At 41.8% G+C, this 21,056-nt stretch overlaps 1 protein-coding gene and 1 long non-coding RNA gene across 2 annotated transcripts in view; one reads left to right on the forward strand and one right to left on the reverse strand.

Moving 5' to 3' along the window:
* LOC137618676 (gastrula zinc finger protein XlCGF57.1-like) overlaps positions 1–21,056 on the reverse strand; it is a 416,476-nt gene that overhangs the window by 290,789 nt on the left and 104,631 nt on the right. The gene's annotated exons all lie outside the window — the stretch shown is intronic.
* On the forward strand, positions 8,506–10,163 carry LOC137619256 (uncharacterized). Its single transcript, XR_011039876.1, has 3 exons — positions 8,506–9,517; positions 9,700–9,780; positions 9,907–10,163. It is a non-coding gene; the product is annotated as an uncharacterized lncRNA (long non-coding RNA).

Consider the following 21,056-nt stretch of genomic DNA (forward strand, 5'->3'; position numbering starts at 1 on the left):
TTAATGATAATTTCAAGAGTCACTTGGTTCAAATCACCACGAAAACTCACCCCTCTTTGGATGATATTCTTGATAATTTTTTCAATGCTAGTGAGAGGTACGAAAGTACTAAATGTAAAACTCCTCAAGAGACTAAGTTTAGAAATAAGTTCAGAAATACTCCTGTTAAAGACAGTACTGATAGTTTGGCCGTTAAAACTAAAGTAATGGAAAGTAAATTTTCTGTACCAAACTGTCTCCTTTGTAGTAGAAGTGATAGTAAGGAAACTAATCATTATTTTAATAAATGTCAGAAATTCTCTACTCCTGCAGAAAAAGTTCACATAATTGAGTCTTTCGGAGGTTGTGTAAAATGTGGAATGTTAAACCATATGTCTAGCGAGTGTAGGTTTAGGTTTAAAAAGCGTTGCATAAATTGTAATGGTTATCACATGAGTTACCTTTGTGTGTCAGAATCTGCAAGGGATGGACCATCTCGGACTAATAAACATAATTCTAATGCCAAACAGGAGGCTAGCAGTGAAGTTGCTGTAACACACCAGTACTCGACGAATTCCATATTGCCCACATTTACTTTTGCTCTTGAGGGCAATGATAGTGTCTATAGGGGTTTGAGGACAGCGGTTCTCAGAGTACATTTGTGTCTGCTAGATTAGCAAATTCACACAATTTTAAAATTGTTCACTCAAATAGTGAGCTCACTGTCAAGGGTTTTAATGAGAGTAAAAAGTACTGTACTAAAGTTATTAAGATGCCTCTTAGGATTGGAGATTCAGTGGAGCATATTTTGGCAATTGTGGTTCCGGAGATAAGCATTAATTTGGAGTTACCCTTTCTTGGTGAACTTGTTGAAGCTGTGCACAGTAAAGGGTTAGTTCTTGCTGATAAATTGTTGAATAGTAATTTGAGGAAAATTGATAATGTGCATCTTTTGCTGGGCACAGATTCTTTCAGTTGCTTAACGGGAAAAGAGATAGTGATTGGTAATGTGAGTCCCTCTGTGTACATTGAATCTAAGGTAGGAATAATGCTCACTGGTAATATTGAAGCTTTGCTTGCCAATTTCAGAGGTACAGATGGGGGATTGGGAGCTTGTTTATCAGTAAGTAAGGAAGCTAATTGTTCTAATATCCATGTTTATAGCAATTCATTTTTTCTTAGCAATAGTGTTGATATTTTGGAAGAGAATTGCCTATCAGGGTTTACTACTAATACATTTTTTTCAGTCCTTAATGATAAGGGTGATATTTTGGAGGGACAATTGCAGCGTGCCACTGATCAAATTCTCGAATCTGAGTGTAAATATTTCTTGAATTATGATCAAACGAATTATTGTGAAACTAATACAGACCTTGACGAAAAGTTAACTGAATTTACTTTAAAACAGATTAGAAGATCTGACGGAAGGATAGAAGTTCCTTTGTCATGGAATACCAAAGTGTCTCATTTACTTTCTAAAAATGAGGTGTTATCTAAGCTCATACTTAAGTCAAACCTTAAGAAGCTCAGGAAGAATGAAGGTCATTTACAATTAGTTGATCAAACTTTTAAAGAGCAGATTAAGTTGGGTATCATTGAGCCAATATATGATTTAGAGGTTTACAAGGCTGAACATCCCTACTTCTCTGTTTTGCCTCATATGCCTATTTTTAAGCCAGACAGAGAGTCGACTAAATGTAGGGTAGTGTTTTTGTCTAATCTCAAGGAATCTTCTAAAAGCACATCTTTATCACATAACCAGTGTATGTTTTCAGGACCTATTTTGAATCAGAAATTGTCATCATCTTTCCTTAATTTACGGTTTGATAAGAATTTGTTAGTTTTTGATTTGCAGAAGGCGTTTAATATGCTTGCTTTAAGTGAAGCTGACCAAGCTAGATTATTGTTTTACTAGTACAAGAATGTTAGTAAGGGAGATTTTTCCTTGGTTGCATTTAAGAATGTTAGGCTTCCGTTTGGATTAAGATGCAGCCCATTTTTACTTATGATATCTCTGTATTACATATTAGTTGCACAAGCATCTGACCGGTCAATGTTGTCTGAATTGAAGCATTCAATATATTCACTTATATATATGGATAATGGACCATCAGATGGTCCAACACCCCTCTGATGGTCCAGCACTTTGCTGCAGTAGAGGGGCTTGAGTGTCCCAATGATGAGCTGGGCAATGGCGGTGGGGTAGTTTATCCACCCTGGCAGGCTCAACCATACCGCTAAGGCCAGTTCTGAGAGACCAGACCAAGACTGGACCCCTATAGGCATTCTCCTTTATTTTAAGATAGGCAAAGGCTAGGAGAAGGAAAACTCCAAAATCAAACCAAACAAGACCCCAACGGCGGAGCTTCCCAGCGCCGGCGGAAGAGGGCAATGCCTGTCGGGCAGGCAACAAGGCGGGCCTTGACATAACAAGAACCCGGCAGCCCGATGCAACCAACATCGGAGAAGCCGCCTGTCTCATATGTCTTGAGCCGCGGTGAAAATGATGTGGGCCAAGTGTGTGTGCGTGGCCGTTGCAAAGCCACGACCACCCAAAATGATATACCTAGCTACTGGCATTCTGTCGTTCCTCCACCCTTCTTCATCTCTTTCTCACCATCATCATCATCATCACCACCAGCAAGTCCTGAGGCGACAGCACCGTGGGTGAAGGGGGCAGGCCTGGAAAGCTGGAAGCCCTTAGCCCACGACTGCACTCAGGCGGCGAGTCTAAGATTCAGTCGCTCTCTGGTGACGGTGCCGTGACACCAGAGTTCGGCAGCTGGACCCGTGACTGGGCTGGCCTATTGAGGACACCGCAGCCCACCCCACATGGGGAGGCCCCTAGAAAAGGTGGGGTAAACATCGGACACGGCAAACCCGTCTGGTCAGCTCACCGCGGCTGGCTGACATCCCACTAATGCGGTCGAAATAACAAGAAAAAAATATTAACCTTAGGTGCGTGGAACATCCGCACCCTCCAAGACGTGACGAACACCAACCGCCCTGAACGACGTACAGCCCTCGTCTGCAAGGAGCTAGCCCGCTTCAATGTTGATGTGGCGGCTCTTAGCGAGACCAGACTACCCGAAGAGGGCAACATCAGGGAAGCTGGAACAGGCTACACCATCTTCTGGAAAGGCAAGGCCCTAGAGGAGCCTCGCATCCACGGTGTCGGCTTCGCCATCCGTTCCAAGCTAGTGCAGCAGCACAACCTCGCTCCCAAGGCCATCAGTGAGCGCCTGATGACTGTCCGCATCCCCATCACGCGGGACAGACATCTCACCCTGATCTCTGTCTACGCCCCGACTATGACCTCAACCGATGATAACAAAGCTGCCTTCTACACCCAGCTCGACCGCACCATCCAGGCAGTGCCCGCCAATGACAAGCTCGTTGTGCTTGGCGACTTTAATGCCCGAGTAGGCAAAGACCATCGCCTGTGGGAGGGAATCATCGGCCGCCATGGCATTGGAAATTGCAACGCCAATGGCCAACTCCTACTGGGTCTGTGTGCAGAACACCAACTTGTGGTAACCAACACCATCTTCCAGTTACCAAAGCGACAAAAGACCACATGGAGACACCCACGGTCTAAACACTGGCACACCCTGGACTACGTCCTGACCAGAGCCAGAGACCGAGGAGACGTCCGCATCACCCGATCCATGCCCGGAGCGGACGACTGCTGGACGGACCACAGACTCCTCATCTCCCGACTCTCCGTGACGACCCTACGACCACCCAGAAGGGCACCTGACAGCGTACCACACCAACGCTTTGATTGTAGGAAGCTCCGCAACCCACAGGTGGCACAGAACTACAAGGAGGCCTGCGAACAATACCTCGCAGACCCTGTGGGTCAGGCCACTGTCGAGCACCACTGGACCACCCTCAGAAACGCCATGGCCCGTGCCGCGGAGGAAACACTAGGCTACACCACCAAGAAACGGCAGGATTGGTTTGATGAGAATGATGCTACCATCTCTCTTCTCATTGAAACCAAACGACAAGCACGCCTGACTTTGGAAAACCAACCAACAGCAGCTAACAAATGTGCTCACAAGGTGGCTGAAGCTGGTTGCCAAAGAGGTATCCGTGAAGCCCAGAACACCTGGTGGCAAAGAAAAGCTGCAGAAATACAGAGTTTCGCTGACCAACATGACCTGCGCAGCTTCTATGCAGCAACAAAAGAAATATTTGGTCCCACACGGTCATCAGTGGGCAGCCTGAAGGACGCAGATGGGGCCACGACCATCACCGACAGCGAGGGCATCCTGGCCAGGTGGAGGTCTCACTTTGAGAACCTCCTCAATGACCAAGCAGACACCCCAGACGATCTCCTGCGAATGACCCCGCAGCATCCCGTCCGTCACTGGATGGCACTACCACCCTCCATCCATGACTTCAACAAGGCCCTGCAGCGCATGAAGCCCAGCAAAGCCCCAGGGCCAGACAACATCCCGTTGGAGCTCCTCACTCACGGTGGCCCCGGCTTGAGGAACCGTTTGATGCTCCTTATACTGAAAATATGGGAGACCAAGACCCCCCCCCCAGTGACTTCCGCGATGCAAACATCGTTACCATCTTCAAGAAGGGAGACAGGGAGAACTGTAACAACTACCGGGGAATATCACTACTAAGCATCGCGAGTAAGATTTTCGCTCGGATTCTCCTTGACCGCCTCCTTATTCTCGCAGAAGACGTCCTGCCAGAGTCCCAGTGCGGCTTTCGACCTTCCCGCGGGACCATAGACATGATCTTCTGTGCGCGACATTTACAAGAGAAGAGCCTCGAACAACAACAGCCCATAATGTTCATCTTCTGGGATTTGAAAAAGGCCTTCGACAAAGTACCTCGACCTGCCATGTGGGCTGTCCTCAAAAGATATGGCTGCCCACCCGATTTTGTCAAGCTGGTGCGTGCCCTCCATGACGGAATGGTTGGGAGAGTCTGCCACCAGAACTCTATTTCAGACCCATTCCCCATCAACGGCGGCCTGAAGCAGGGCTGTGTTCTGGCCCCGACGTGTTTCTCGCTATACACCGCAGCAATGCTCAACGAGATTCCCCCAGACACACCCTCAGTCGACCTACGTTTCCGCATGGATGGAGGCGCTTTCAACCTCGCTAGACTCCGCGCCAGAACCAAGACCACCTTGTGTGCAGTGCGAGAACTGCAGTATGCTGATGACAATGCCACCCCAGGTCAGACGGCAGAGGACCTGCAGTCGTTAGCTGATGCATACAACTCTACCTACGAACGTTTTGGGATGCAAGTCAACTGAGACAAAACCAAGACCCTCGTCCAACATCCACCAGGAATGATGCTCCCCAACTTCAATACCACAGTGAATGACCAACCGTTAGAACAGGTGGACCAGTTCTCCTACCTAGGGAGCATCCTAACATCAGATCCCACAAGCGAAAAGGACGTGGAGAACAGGATCAGGGCAGCCCACTCCGCCTTTGGCCGACTCAACTGCCGCGTATTTAACAACCACGCACTGACAATGACCACCAAAATAATGGTGTTCAGGGCAGTAGTCCTCTCCACGCTCCTGTATGCATGTGAAACATGGACGCTATATAGAAACGATATTAAAATCCTAGAACGCTTCCAACAAATGAAACTGAGGCAGATCTTGAAAATCCCCTGGGAGAGCCACACCACCAACATTGAAGTCTTAGAACGTGCCTCGCTGACCAGCGTGGAGGCCACCATCATCCACCACCGCCTCCGCTGGATAGGACACGTGCATAGGATGGATCCATCTAGGCTCCCAAAGAAAATATTCTACGGAGAACTGACCCAGGGCACCAGACCACGAGGAGCCCCGAAAATGCGCTATAAATATCAACTAAAGCGCACCCTGGCTCTAACTGACATCGATCCTTCCTCATGGGAAGAAACAGCCAGGGACAGGAAAACCTGGAGGAGTACAGTACACCATGGCACCGTGGACTTCGAGGAGAGGAGGAGACAAAATGAGGAGGCTAGGAAGAGAAGGAGGAGAAAGCGATTAGAACAGCCCCGCCCACCACCTACCCTCCCTTGTGAACACTGTCCGCGACTCTTCCACCACAGACTAGGACTTAACAGCCACATCAGGCATAAGCACCCACCCCATAGATAGGATGCTGATGGCTAACGACAGAACCCAATACTCGGACACGAGTGGGCGCCGACGACGACGATGGATAATGGAGCTGTCACTTTCAATGATTCAGAGAGTTTATATTGGGCTTATAAACAGATTCCATTTATTTTTGAGCCATACAATTTCAAGGTTCAACAGATTGTCACTAATGATAGGGATTTACAGGATGAAATTGATGTAGAGAATAAAGTAGTCACTCCTGAATTAAATAAACTGTTCGGTCTAACATGGGATAGGTACTCTGATGAGATATTTACAAAGCCCATTAATCTAAATGCTGAAGCTAAGACTAAAAGGTCCATATTGCAAACTATTGTTTCCCAGTTAGATATCTTTGGATTTAATATGCCATTATTTAACAGGTGTAGATTATTTATGCATAAATTACAGTGTCGAAAGAAACTTGGATGGGACCAAATACTATCTTAGGAGCTGCAGAAGGAATGGCAAAATATTTCAAAGCAGTGTAACAGAGCAGCACCTTTACTTATTTCTAGATCTGTTGGTCCTCGTAATGGTAAATATAGTATTGTAGTGTTTACTGATGCCAGTCGTTATATATATGGATGTGTCCTTTATCTGCTTCATAATGAAACTAATAAGCTTAGCTTCATTCATGCCAAGAATAGACTAGTTAATAAACAGCTAGATGGCAAGTCGATGCCAGCCCTTGAGTTATATGCAATAAGTGTAGGAGTAGAATGTGCTATGGAAATTTTAAGTGACTTGTCTGGGTCACATTGCATGAAGCCTCTACAGATTGTGAATATGACTTTATATACAGATTCCATTTGTGCTTTACATTGGCTTAATACATCTTCATCTAAACTAGATAAAATGAATAAACACACAACATTTGTTCGCAACAGGATTCATAATATTCAGAGAAAGTGTGAAATGTTTCCTGTTACTTTTAAATTTGTTTCTGGTAAGGCAAATCCTGCAGATTTGGTGACAAGATGTGTGTCGTATAATCAGCTTATGAATTCAAATTATTTTTCAGGACCTAGTTTGGATGAAGCCAATATTCCAGAGCTATCGGTCATAATACCAGCATTTGAAATGGGTGAAGAGAGCAATTGTTCCCATGGTCTTTCTGTGCTTTTGTCCAGTGCGGAGCCTCTCATTGATATTAACAAGTTTTCCACTTTTAGGAGACTAGTGCTAGTATATCGGAGAGTTTTGATGTGTGTCCAGAAATGGAAAGTTAGAGCAGGGTTGAAGTGTGATAATGACGATTCTAGTACTCCGTACTTTGCTCAAGCCATTAATTTATTGATATCTTTTGAGCAGAAGAAATATTTTTCTGAAGTTTTTGAATATTTCAGTCAAGTTAATGTGCCTATTAAAGACATTCCTTCTATTGTGACCAAGTTTAACATATTTTTTGATGAGCAAGGTTTGCTTAGAGTAAGAAGTAAATTTAAGAAGTGGTATTTAAACAAAGATAGCAAATTTCCCATTCTACTGCCTAATGATAGTTATCTCACAAGACTTATTATAATGAATGCTCATGATAAATTACTTCATTCTGGTAGTTATGCCGTATTGACCGAATTAAGAAAAAATGATTTCATACCCAAACATTTTTCTACTGTTAAGAAAGCTTTGAAGCAGTGTATTCATTGCCGTCGGTTCAATAGTCGTAGCATTAAACTTAATCAGAATTCCTATAGAGATTTCCGTTGTAATCCACCTAATGTACCTTTTGCCAATATATTTATAGATTATCTTGGTCCATTTTCAGTTAAAGTTAGTGGTGGGACACATAAAGTATGGTTATTATGTTTGACTTGTATGTGGTCTAGAGCAATTAATATGAAGATAGTTAAAAGTTTAAATGCAAGTGAATTTTTAAGAGCTTTTCAGATGCATTGCTTGGAGTATGGGATCCCTCAGTTGTGCATTAGTGATCAGGGATCGCAGCTTGTAGCCGGAGCTAATATTATTACCTCATTTATCAGGGATCCAGAAACTCTGCTTTATTTTGAAGAAAATAATGTTGCCCCTCTTTCCTTTCAACAATATTCCAAAGGTGCTAGTCAGTTGGGATCTATGGTTGAGGTGTGCGTTAAAATGGTAAAAAGGTTAATTTTTGGAGCAATAAAGAATAACATTTTATCCTATTCGGATTTTGAATTTTTAGTAGGCTAGGTAATGTGATCCATCTCGCTAATAGACATCCCATAGCTTTTAAGGAAGTTGTTAGAAATGATAGTAAAGATTCTCTTCCTGAACCAATCACCCCTGAACATTTGATCAGAGGGTATGAGCTGTCTTCCTTAAATTTGATTCCTGAATTGCAGAGCATTCCACAGGATCCAGATTTTGATTCCATCGACATAGAGAGGAGTTACCAGGGGTTGTGCAAGGTTAAAGAAAATCTTAATAATATTTATCATAATGAATTTTTAGGTAATTTATTATATCAAGCTATTGACCGAAAGGACAGGTATCGTCCGGTTTCACATGCATTGATAAAGCCAGGAGATGTAGTTCTTGTGAAGGAGGAACATACTAAAAGGAGTAATTATCCCCTAGGATTAGTTCGCGAAGTTGTAAGTAATGATTTGGGAGAGGTGACCCAAGTAACTGTACTGAAAGGGAAAACTAAAAAGATTACTAAATTACATGTAAGTCAAATGATTCCTTTCCTTAAGAGTAATACTACTGATGATATAGTTTGTATTACTGATACTAAGGATGTTCCTGGTGCTGTTAGAAAGAAAATTTCCTCGCGGCCTAAAAGAAAAGCTGCTACGATAAGTGAGGAAAGAACAAGAAAAATGTTGCTCTAATTTCATATGTTCATTTACAGCGATGAAGATTTTTTACCTTTAAAAAATCTTCATCCTCTTCCGTGGACTAAACGGAAATTAAAGTTTCTTACCTTTGTTTATTAGTATATGTATATATGTATTTATTGAAGTAAGGAGGACTTTTCTCTTAAACTATTAAAATAACTAGTTAAATTACATTTATATGCTTGGTACCATCTAAGTCCTGCTTGCTTACTACGAGCTAAGTAATTAACTAACAAGCCTTCTAATCACGCCATTTTCTCTTTACTTGGGAGGTTCATGGATATACCCAAGTCAGTCTTGCCTAGCAAACCATACCGTCCATATCTTCACTGGCAGTAATTGGGCACGAAGATTTGAGCTGCTGGATTCGTGCTACAAGATTTTTATCATTGAATTTGTGCTGTGCTGCTATTTTACCGAACCATGTTTGAGTTGAGAGATTAAAGTGTTTCCGCATTGACGAAGTTATTCAACATGAACTAACTTCCCTTAATTTGGACTCTGAGCTTCCTTCGGCATGAAAACTTTAAACTTCGAGGGCATTCGACTCGTCTCATAGCTTGCATGGATAAAGGTGAGAACCAAGCATTGTTAGGGGTTTCGTAATGTATTATGGTAATCATTATCCGTTGCCTTAAGCCTTCAAAGCACCAATATAAAAATAAATTCCTTCCTCTCTGATAGATATATATATATTGTGTACTATTAAACTAATTTTGATATTAGCTCCTATATTGATTTGTTATATTTCTACAGTACTTTTGCTTAGGTATAATTGGTGAAGCTAGGTCGTCCTGGGTTATCAGCTTGCGTTCATCTTTCGTATTTATATTATTGGTAAGACTTTATATTAGATTTAATTCGAAGGATGAATGTTATAGTGAATACATTATACAAAATTATATTGCTTATATTTATAGCTTCAGGATATTGTTTGATGTCGGAATGTATTTCATTTTCCAGGATATCATTTATCCATATGTTTAATTGAAGTGGCTTAGTCCGAGGATAAATTCCCGGTTTCTTACTTTGGCGAGCACTTCCAACATTATCGGTAATTGCTTATTAGGTTTATATAGATTATATATGCAATTTACGATTTATTCATATATACTTTATTCAAATTGAATTTATATATTTTCCTTTCTTTTATTATATCTTGATATATTCCTTTTTGTTGTTTATATAGGTGAGGTTGGAAAAGCTGAAAGTAGTTTGGAAATTACCCCTAGATATAACCACCTTCAAGCAATTGGAATAGACAATTTATAGCATTTTTACTTCTCTGAAATGTTTATAATAAATTTGGTGAATTGTGTTGAAGAGTTTTCCTAACTACCATTGTAGAATGTTCAAATTTCAGCTTAACTCCTACGACTGCACCTTCACCCATTATAGTTTTCATCATCCCCATGACTTGCCCCATCATAGCTTCCAATCGGTTCTCCATCCGTTCCTCATTCTCTTTCATCCTCATCTCAAAACATTCTTCCACTTTCTCTACAGTTCCCTGAATTTCCCCCAGTTCCTATGCATCTCCTCATTCTCACACCTTAACCACTTATTCTCTTGCAACAATTTCTCCTCACGCTCCTTACTCAGCCGCAATTCCTCCTTCAAAACCCTCAACTGCTCCTCCATTTTTCATCAACCTTATATCTAATATCTTATCCTATCAGTCCTTCGTCTAAGAGTCCAGCTTCAATCCCACCTCGGCAGTCCCTGTTTGGGCGCCAAAATAATGTGGCGGGATGTTGCAAGGACAACCCCCACACCCTTGAATCACACTAAACAGACAATTGTCTCCTCAACACAAACTTTCCCCTTACGTTATCTAAAACCAGACTTTTAGACAAAAGGACGAAATAAACAAAAACATATCCTTAGAACTATATTTCTTACAAACTAAAATTATTAAAAATAACTTCCACAATCAATTAAACCCTCAAAAACCAATAAAGCACTAACAAAACTTACACTAAACATACAAACAAACAAAACATCATTCAAATAAAGCGAAAAAACCTAACAAATCTTAAAATTTACGCGCACACCAACTCAAAATATGTGTTTATAGATATTGCGACACCAACACTGTCGCCACACACTGCCAACTGTCTTTTATGGCAAACTACCACTGTCACAGCTTTGTGCTAAACAGTCTATCGGGCGGCAATTTGCCACAGCTAATTTAATTCCCTGATCGGGGTCATCACCATCATCATCATCATCATCATCATCATCATCATCAGCAATCCTCAAAACAGTAATCGGAAGTTCATTCGGTCCAGGTCGTCAACAAGTAAATCAATCTGAGCAGTCCTATCAAGTTCTGTTACGGGCCAAGTCGTCAACAAACAATTTTACATTCTAAGAAAACCTCTCCAAAGGAGGAATCACGGCTCAGAAAATCAATAATCACTTCCTCGCTGGTAAAGAAAAATAATAAATCCAGCGTTCACACAACTGACTCAGGACGCAGTCAATCAAAAAAAGCATTCGCTCCGAAACATTCACCACTGTCGTAACCTAGCTAAAAACATAAACAAACAACCTCAAATATACCGACAGTCTTTCCCACCACAAACAATCATTCTCTAACTACCACTCTCTCTCTCTCTCTCTCTCTCTCTCTCTCTCTCTCTCTCTCTCTCTCTCTCTCTCTCTCTCTCTGGATTTGGCAAAAAACAAAAATTAAAATAAAACAAAAATAAATCCTCCACAATAATAATAATAATAATAATGATAATAATAATAATAATAATAATAAGAGGTATCACAGAATTCAACCTCCAGAGAAAATATCCTGAGAGATAAAGTATAAACACCAGGGACGTGTTTCGAACAAGCTATGGCTATCCTTCCCCGAATAGAGTTAACCCTGTCTTGAAAGATATGGGATCAGATTGGATACATGGACGAGAGAGCTGTTACAACTCCTTATACCAGTGTACTACAACTAATGCGACTCCTGTAAAACCATTCCAGGAGCAGCCATTGCATGACGCAAGGCCTAACAATGAGAATTGGGAGGGGATAAAAGTCACGGTTGGGCCATCAGGACGACATGGCTATCTCACTCAAAAATAGATTTTTTCTTTGTCAAAATCTGTGTTTTGGGCTCGAGCCATGTCATCTTGGGGGAAGTGTACCAGAGAATTATCATTCTCAGTTGTGGCCAGGAAAGTTTTAACCTTTTACCTCTCATAGACATAACCATATTTCCCTTAGCATTGGTAACTAAAGTACCAAGCTATGATCACAAGCGATATGTTTGTAAGATGGTAGGAGCAAAGGAAATCAATAACACAGTCCCACTCACTGTGAATAAGATCTTTGTCTCTAGTAGACGATCAGACCAAAGTCTAGAGGAGGGTAAAGAATTTGAGGTAAAGTGCTTTTATTTTGAACAGTAGGTCCAATGAAAGTAAACACAAAAAGAACAGTAATCTTTTATCATTTCTAAAGATTCATAGGTGTAACAGTAATCAATGCAACATTATATACAGTATACATGTGGAGAAAACCGAAGTTTTCAGACCACAAAATTATGTAACAGAGTAGTAAAATAGAAACACTCATAATATAAAAGGAAAATATCACCTATGACTCTTTGCAATTATTAAATAGTACATTGAGAAGAAAAACATTAAATCCCTTGCACAATGCAGACTGAGAGGTCCGAACTAAACAGTCTATAAGAGTTCATGAACAACACTTAAGAAGTGGGTTTAATCACACTACCAGAGACCACCACAAAGTGTTTTATCTCTTCCAATGGACATAAGTAATGTTTGAAGAACACTCTTGAAAATTTCCATCCTGTGTAAGCCTAGCAGTCTTCAAAGGACATAGATTGGAAAAAAAATATGGAAGAGGCAACTTCCCTACGGTCATGACCCAATGTTAAACTATCAGGGTCAGCCCTTCTGATGAAATAGGTGAGATTGGATCATTGTTGTTTCAGAGAAAGATTAGATTCTGTAGTTTCCCCTTTAAAAAGTTAACCACCTTTAAAGGCCCGACTCTTTAACAGGTAGGCCTGGAATATCCTGTAGCGGAACAATCTTCCAGGGCCACCAGCGTTTTGTGGGGTTCATTTTCCTCAAGAATGCAGGATAAAGATTTACCTTCCCCGATTCCGAGAATTCGATGAGGCCATCATCTCTTGAAAGGACCACAATCTCACTGACTCTAGCACCAGAAGCAATAGCAAGCAAGAATAGTCTTTTGAGTAAGATTCCACAGAGAGGTAGTGGCGTAATCTATCGAAGGGGCGAAGTGCAAGACCGTATATAATGACCATGAAATAACCTTTGGATGAGCATTACGTTCCAGTTTAGCACAAGCCTTGGGAATCAAATTGAACAGCTTGCTATTGAGTTTAACATCAAAAGCATAAGCAATGGGTCTAGTTAGGGCCGACTTACATGAGGCAATAGTTGTAGAGGCCAGACCTTGATCGTGCAATAAAATAAAGAAAAATGCAGAAGTCCATAGTAATAGAAGAGGGATGATGACTTCACATAGGCAACCGATTTTTCCATGAAGACAAGTATTGTCGTTTCGTGGTATTGGACTTGTACTCTTCTATGAAGTCAGTTCTTTGCAACTCCAAACTTTCTTTGAGCCGCTAGGGTGAGAAAATCATAAGCTGAAGGGTTTTCATTATTCAAGAGGAAGCAAAGACAGTCTTCTGTTGAACATCCGAGACAGCACTGGAGATGGTTGAGGGGTCTGGAGAGGTTTGAGTTCCAGAACAAGAGGATACCAATTGCTATTGAGCTACTTGGGAGCCACTGTTCCCTTGAAAGTCCGCATCTTGTTCAGGAGTTTTATTGGAAGGTTGAATGGTAGAAATAGGTAGATGTGAGACCGCTGGTTTCAATCCAGGGCCATCGCATCAATTCCTGTTTCTTCCGGATTTAAATTTGGTGCTACATACCGGGGATGCTTCTTGTTGAAGCTCATCTCAAAAAGATCTAATTGCAGTGTGGGACTTGCTCTAGAATGAAGCAATATGATTTTGTGTTCAGAAACAATTCTTTTTCCAAAGGATTGGATCTTGACAGGGCGTCCGCCGTCACATGACAAATCCCTTCTAGGTGAACTGCTGAGAGATGCCAGTTCATCTGCTTTGCTAAAGTGAGGATGGCTAGAATCACATGGTTGATCTGAGGAGACCTGGAGCCCTCTCTGTTGACACAGTGGAGTATAGTCCTGCTGTCGATGACTAATTTGAGGCGTGATTTCGTATTCAGGTTCAGTCTTTTTAGAGTCAGAAACAATGCCATAGTTTCCAAAATATTGATATGAAATTTCTGGAAAGTGACAACACCAGTCCTGTATTTTCTTGGAAAGGGAATGTCCTTCAACCTTGTTCTGAGGCATCCGTGTGAATTGTCACGGAAGAAGAAGGATACTGCAAAGGGACGTGTGACGATAAATTCTTGGCAGTGGACCAGTGCTTGAGATGCTTTTGCAGCAAGACCGGGGTTTTGTGATGAAGATCTGTGACCATTTGATGCCTTTCTTTTCCAGACTCTGTTGGCATCTTTAAGTTTTGCTTTACAGATTTGGTTCATCACGGCTGCAAACCGCAGTGAACCGAAGACTCTTTCCTGTTGTCACCTGGTGAGTACTCTTGAGCAAAGTAGGCACCTGACAGATTGTGATATTTCCTTTCTCTTACCTTGTGGTAGAGAGAGGGAGTGTGACTTTAGATTCCAGTGAAGTCCTAGCACTAGGATTCGTGAGCAGGAGACCACCAAGACTTTTCAATGTTGATCTGAAAGCCCAGAGACTGTAGGAATTTCAACACCCATCGATCCCTGAAAAGGTAAAGTCCTCCCACTTCCGGTAGCTCATAATTTTTGTTGTGAAGGACCTGCTTCTTTAACTGTGTTGCCTCTACTTCCTCGGCCTCTAGACTGACCGCCCTTTCCGGACCTTCCCCTGCCACTGGTGCTCTTCTTTTGAGCTCTGACAGGGTGAAATGTATCGGTGGCTCTCTCATACACAAGGTTGAATGCTGGAGACTGTGATACATACTGCTGGGGAACTGTGTACTTAGTCTGGGGAATGGCAGAAACTGAAGCTGTCGTAACAGGAAAGGATTTCCTTCCCTTAAAGTGTCTTCTAGGCTTCTTCCCCTTAAGTTGAGGTCCTTCTCTGGGTGTAAATTTCCTTTTAGAGGACATACCCCACTTTTGTATAAGGCTCCTATTTCCCTGGGCCACCCTGTATATGACTTATTTAACCAATTTCTTGGGGGAAAAGGTCTTTCCCCTTAATGTTGGAGTCAATCAACTTTTTAGGTTCATGCCTTATAGTCGCTGCAGCTAGACATGTTCTCTACATGCTTTTCTGGCTAAGAAGAAAGCATGGACATCTCTATGGAAAGTGGCCAGGTGGGTTTTTGCCAAGACCGTGAAGAGATCAGATTTGGAATATTTCCCAATTAGCATCTCAAAATAAGATTGGAAGGATAAAGATGCAGACAGTCTTTCTTTAGCTTCCAGATCTTCCTTTAATAGGGATTCAGGAATTCTAGTTTTGCAGTAAACTGCTTGTCTCCAATGCTCTTATCTAGTTTACCAACAGTGAGTGTGTTGGAAATCTTCCTAACTGTCCGAATAATAAGGAAGGGCTAAAGGGACAGGTTTGTACTCATAGCACCGGCAATCGTTTACCCTCCGCTTTCTTTAGAGCCTCTAAGCTTTTAGAGGTGAAGGGAAAGACAGAATCCTTAGGAGCAGCAATGGTGGCCTGCTTCCTGCCTAAAGAAGAAAGTAGGTAATAGTAAATTCGGCTGTTTTTAGCTCCTAAGCCAAAAGAAACTGAACTTTGCTGTGGTCCAGGGTGATTGTTTCCTTAGGGATCCTATTATCCCTAAGAGACACTTTCAAGTTAAGCCTAACATAACAGTAAGGATAACTATCAGTCAAGGGGAATAATTCTAAGTCAGAGACCGGCATAGAACCCGAACCTTTTCCGATGTGGAGGTACCCTTCACTTAAAGCCATATGCTCAGCATAATGCTCAGCATAAAGCTCTTAACTGAGCATTCAGGCAGGCTCAACGCTGTTGGAGCCATAGAAGTAGGTGCCTTTTGTAAAGCTTTTATTTTCGCCTTTAGGGACGTTTGAGCGCATGTATGTTTGGCATGTAAATTTTCCATGAAAGCTTTCATTGAGGACATAAATTACATTTGACCTGGAAACAAAGGTATAGGAACAGGGGTCGAAGTAGATGCTGGGGCCTTAGATATGGGGATGGGTGAATGAGCCGAAGAAGCACTAGTAACCGCACTCACCTTATATACATCTAGTAACTCACCAGAGGCTTCCGTGATCAGCAGCATCTTCTCCCTCTCTGACGTCACAGAAAAAGTTGTCAACATGTTTTCGGTATCTAGTCTCATCTCTTGTAGAGTGTCCGTAACTTAATCATCCGCAATGCTCCAATGGTACCGGCGGGAGTTGAAACGTTGGTAAATGGTGACCAAAAACCTTGTGAAAGAGGAGGTTCTTAAGTTCGGTGGAAGAAAGGTAAGGGGCACCTTGTTGAGAGGTTTTCTGGAATCCTCTAACTCAGTGACAAATAGTCTTTTGACTTGGCGCTTTCACATTTTTGGGGACGTAGGTGGCATGGAAGCCAATGTCTATGAGGTCCTTGCACACCTGGCAGTTTGTAGGTTCCCAAATCATAAGAGACTCTTTGGAAACATGAGAGTCCGCATGTTTCCGGTAAGTCTTGTGGCCACAGGGCAACTTGACCTGCCTGGTACAGATTACCGTTGAACACTCCATTTCATCAGCAACCTCTAAAGAAGGAAAAATTTCTATGAGTACAAATCATTAATAAATTTTCAATCTTAGACTAAGCAGATATGAAATTTATACAGAAAAAAATTGCTTAAACATATTTCTAGAATAAACATTCCTACCAAAAATAATATGGCTAAGGCTACAAATCAATGGAGAATTATGCCAAACAGCTCAAAAATCACCTGAGATTTATGAAAAACTATCAATGACAGTGTGGTAGAAATACGGAGGAAAGGGTCATATCAAAGGAATACCAGTACCCCCAAAGTCAGTCTACTACACAACCTAAGGTGCAAATTCACTTATCTTTCTGCATAAGTCAGCAAAGCTTCAGTAGCCGGGTCTAATGCGGTAGCTATTTCTATTAACCCTTTCAACAGCCTAAGCATGTCGACAGAACGCAGCAGAGGCATTGTCCAGTCGACAAGGAGAGAGGGTATAATCTCGTAAGGAAGAGTCCCCAATCAGGGGTAGAGGTACAGGAATGAAAGGCAACAAACAAGGAAACCTGCCAAGACCTGGTCTTTATCATTTACTCATGAAAAGAGGTGGGTTTTAGCCAGTAAGATAATGAGAACTGTACAGAATGACCAGAATGCCAAGAATTAAAAATTCAGAAGACATCCTGACAACCAGGCAGGATCCAATCGACCAACTTCCGAGGATAATATTCCTCAGGTATGGAAGAGAGGAAAGAGGAGTAGATGACCAATCTAAGGCTGCAGCTAAGATAGCAGAGGGAATGCCCCCATAGCCAACTCATATCCAATGCTAGAAGAACCCAAGCTGACAAAACTGAAAGCAGGGACAGGAGGCGACACTTCTGCCATGATAGACTAACCAGGCAATGGAGTCAGGGCTCTGCAGCAAGAGGTACATAGCCCAGGATGAAGAGCTTCAGTCAAAGAACAGGCAACTGCTAAGGTAGCAGAGGAGAACCTCAAGGGGTACCAGCTCTCCGCCTTAATAGGGTTAGGCCATAGGAAATACTGTGCAGGCAAGCCTAGCCCACCTAGTGGGTGAGGAAAAACTCAAATGGTAGGGTAAGAAGACTAGACAAAAGGAACTGTAGTTCTTAGTACAGTAAGGATATGGCCTAACCAGGAAGGGGAAGGGGCAGCAAAACCACCCAGGAGTGGTCTCTAAGGTGGCAGAGAGAGTTAATCCAGGGAAGGAAAAATTTCATTCACCTAGGTCCAGGCTAGATAGCCTACAACCTATCCCATCCAAAATTGGCAATGAAGGGTACTTCAGTCACCAGGGAACTGGACTGGGAATGGAAGAAAGTTCCACAGCAGGTAGATGCACCAGAAGGTACAAGGAAGGGATGATGGGAGACTCAGAAATTGGTGAGGTGGCAGGACAGGAAGGCCTAACTGCCGCATTAGAACAAAAATGGTATCTTAAAGGTTGTACAGTAATAGGGCACAGAGGACAAGTCCTCACAACAAGCCATTAGCCTACCAAAATCTAAGAAGGAAAGCCTAAGAATGGGTAAGGCAGCACAAAGCGGGTGTCTACCTGACAGCATTAAAACAGGAGTAGTGAATTCCAATGAATAGACAGGTAGACACAGAGAACAAGTTCCCATGACCTGTGCCGCCTGGCCAAACATGCAGGCTCAGTGGAAAGTGAAGATAGTTGCCTTAGGACAACTGTAAAACACTATCCAACTCACAGAGGGACCTTCAGGACTGCAGCTCCCTGCTCTGATGAATCAACAGCATGGGAAGATGGGCAACCTCTTGAAATCAGAAAGATTAGGTGAAAGAAAGCGATGGTGCCGGCCAGGATAGAGTTAGCCTAAGTCAAGACTGATAAAATATACAAATGGAAACACTAGTAAAAAGGGGGGATACCCCATAATCATACCACAGTTGTAAAAGAATAATATAAACCACATTCCTACAATAATATGACTAGATAACTAAGCACTACTGAGCGATTTGGATACATGATGCGCCGGCGCCAATTGCGCGCCATCCACAGACAATAAAAAGCATGCACATTAAATAAAAATAGGTTGAGACGCAAAATTCTCCAGCACACAAGAAAAAGGTACTCAACTTAGTCGATGAGGAAGAAGCTGAAGCATCCATGATCGCATAATCACTCAAAAAGGTATGAAAACAATCAGAAAAACTCCAAGTAACAGTCAAGATGGCGTCTGCAAAAAGGAATGGTTTTACAAGAAACATGTTAGTTGTAGTACACTTGGATCAGGACTTGTAACCGCTCTTTTGCCCACGTATCCAATTCTACCCCAGCCACCTGTTAAGATACTACCACTGGAGAGTTATGGCATCCTTTGGTTGGCCAGACAGTACTACATTGCAGCCTTCTCTCTGGTTACGGTTCACTTTCCCTTTGCCTACACATACACCGAATAGTCTAGCATATTCTTTACAGATTCTCTTCTGTCCTCACACACCAGACAACACTGAGATTACCAAACAATTCTTCGTTCAAAGGGCTAATTACTGTGCTGTGATTGTTCAGTGGATACTTTCCTCTTGGTAAGGGTAGAAGAGACTCTTTAGCTATGGTAAGCAGCTCTTCTAGGTGGACACTTCAAAATCAAACCATTATTCTCTAGTCTTGGGTAGTGTCATAACATCTGTACCATGGTCTTCCACTGTCTTGGGTTAGAGTTCTCCTACTTGAGGGTACACTCGGGCACAGTTTTTCTATTTAATTTCTCTTCCTCTTGTTTTGTTTAAGTTTTTATTGTTTATATAGGAAAAATTTATTTTAATGTTGTTACTCTTCTTAAAATATTCTATTTTCCCTTGTTTCCTTTCCTCACTGGGCTATTTTCTCTGTTGGGGCCCCTCGGGCTTATAGCATCCTGCATTTTCCAAATAGGGTTGTAGCTTAGCAAATAATAATAATAATAATAATAATAATAATAATAATATCCTTCGAGACTAGGTTAACTCTATTTAAGGAAGGATAGCTGTGGCTTGTTCTAAACACGTCTCTGGTGTATACACGATATCTCTTGGGATATTCACTCCAGAGGTTAGAACTCTGTGATACCTCTTCAGATAAAATTCTCTGGTATATCACTCACAAAAATATCCCATTTAGAATGCTGTCATTGAGGAACTTCCATCAAGACGACATGTATTGAGCCCACAAATTAATGTTTTATTGTTCTGTAGGAATGGTGAAGCTCTAAACGGAATTGTTACTGACAGTACCCTGGACTCTGTGGTAAGGTATAAAGAATGCTGTTACAGAGAGTACCATGGACTGTGTGGTAAGCTCAAATCTGGACTGATACACATAGTACCCTTAACTGTGTTTTACTGACAGTACCCTGGACTGAGTGATAAGCTTTAAATCTGGTTATTACAGACTGCACCAAGAATTTTGTGGTAAGCTAAAACTGTGCTGTTAGAAACAGTATCCTTGGCTGTAGACACAGTACACTGGACTGCATGGTAAGCTCTAAACTGGGCTGTTACAAACAGTACCCTGGATTACATGATAAACTCTAACCAGATCTATTGCAGACAATACCCTGGACTGCATAGCAAACTCTAAACCAGGCTGTTGCATGCTAAATATTTTATGCAGTCATTATCTCTCAAACTCATTTTCTTATATTCTATACTTAGAAACACTTTTGAAATATGTGTAGCCCACCTTAATTGATGATAATGATGAGGAAGAGCACTTATGTAATTGAGTCCTAAATTAATACGCTTCATTCAATCTTTACATTTAAGAGAGTCAATGAAACTATAGCTAAAATAGATTAGTTCCAATTTCTAGGAATTGTTAAGTGTTTGATATTTAGAGCTGTAATAGTACGAGGAAGGCCATTCATCACAGAGTAAATGAAATTGGGTACAACTATGAAAAATGAAAAAAAAGCCATTTGGGGGTACAGGCCAATAGTAAGAAGTATGAGTAATTACCCCAGTAACTGTGGGGAAGAATGGTGTACCATTCTAAGAGCATTCAATACCTCTGCTTATAGGATGTTCTAGGCTGAATGTTGTACTATTCTAAGATTGTTCAATAACTGTACATATAGAGTTTCTTTGGCTGAATAGCATACTATTCTAATAGTATTAAATACCTTTCTTTACTTATAGACGTTCTGGGCTGAATAGCGTAAGTTTTTAAGATCGTTCAATACCCGTACTTATAGGAAGTTCTGACCTAGCTTTATAAGGAAGGGCGATCCTATCGCCCTCACACTTTTTGTAAACTACAGCACCCTTAGCTATATTAGTATCATGAATGGAGAAGTTGCCTACTCCATTGTCAAAT

Source organism: Palaemon carinicauda, chromosome 25 (assembly GCF_036898095.1).
Source record: "Palaemon carinicauda isolate YSFRI2023 chromosome 25, ASM3689809v2, whole genome shotgun sequence".
Classification (NCBI taxonomy): Eukaryota; Metazoa; Arthropoda; class Malacostraca; order Decapoda; family Palaemonidae; genus Palaemon; species Palaemon carinicauda.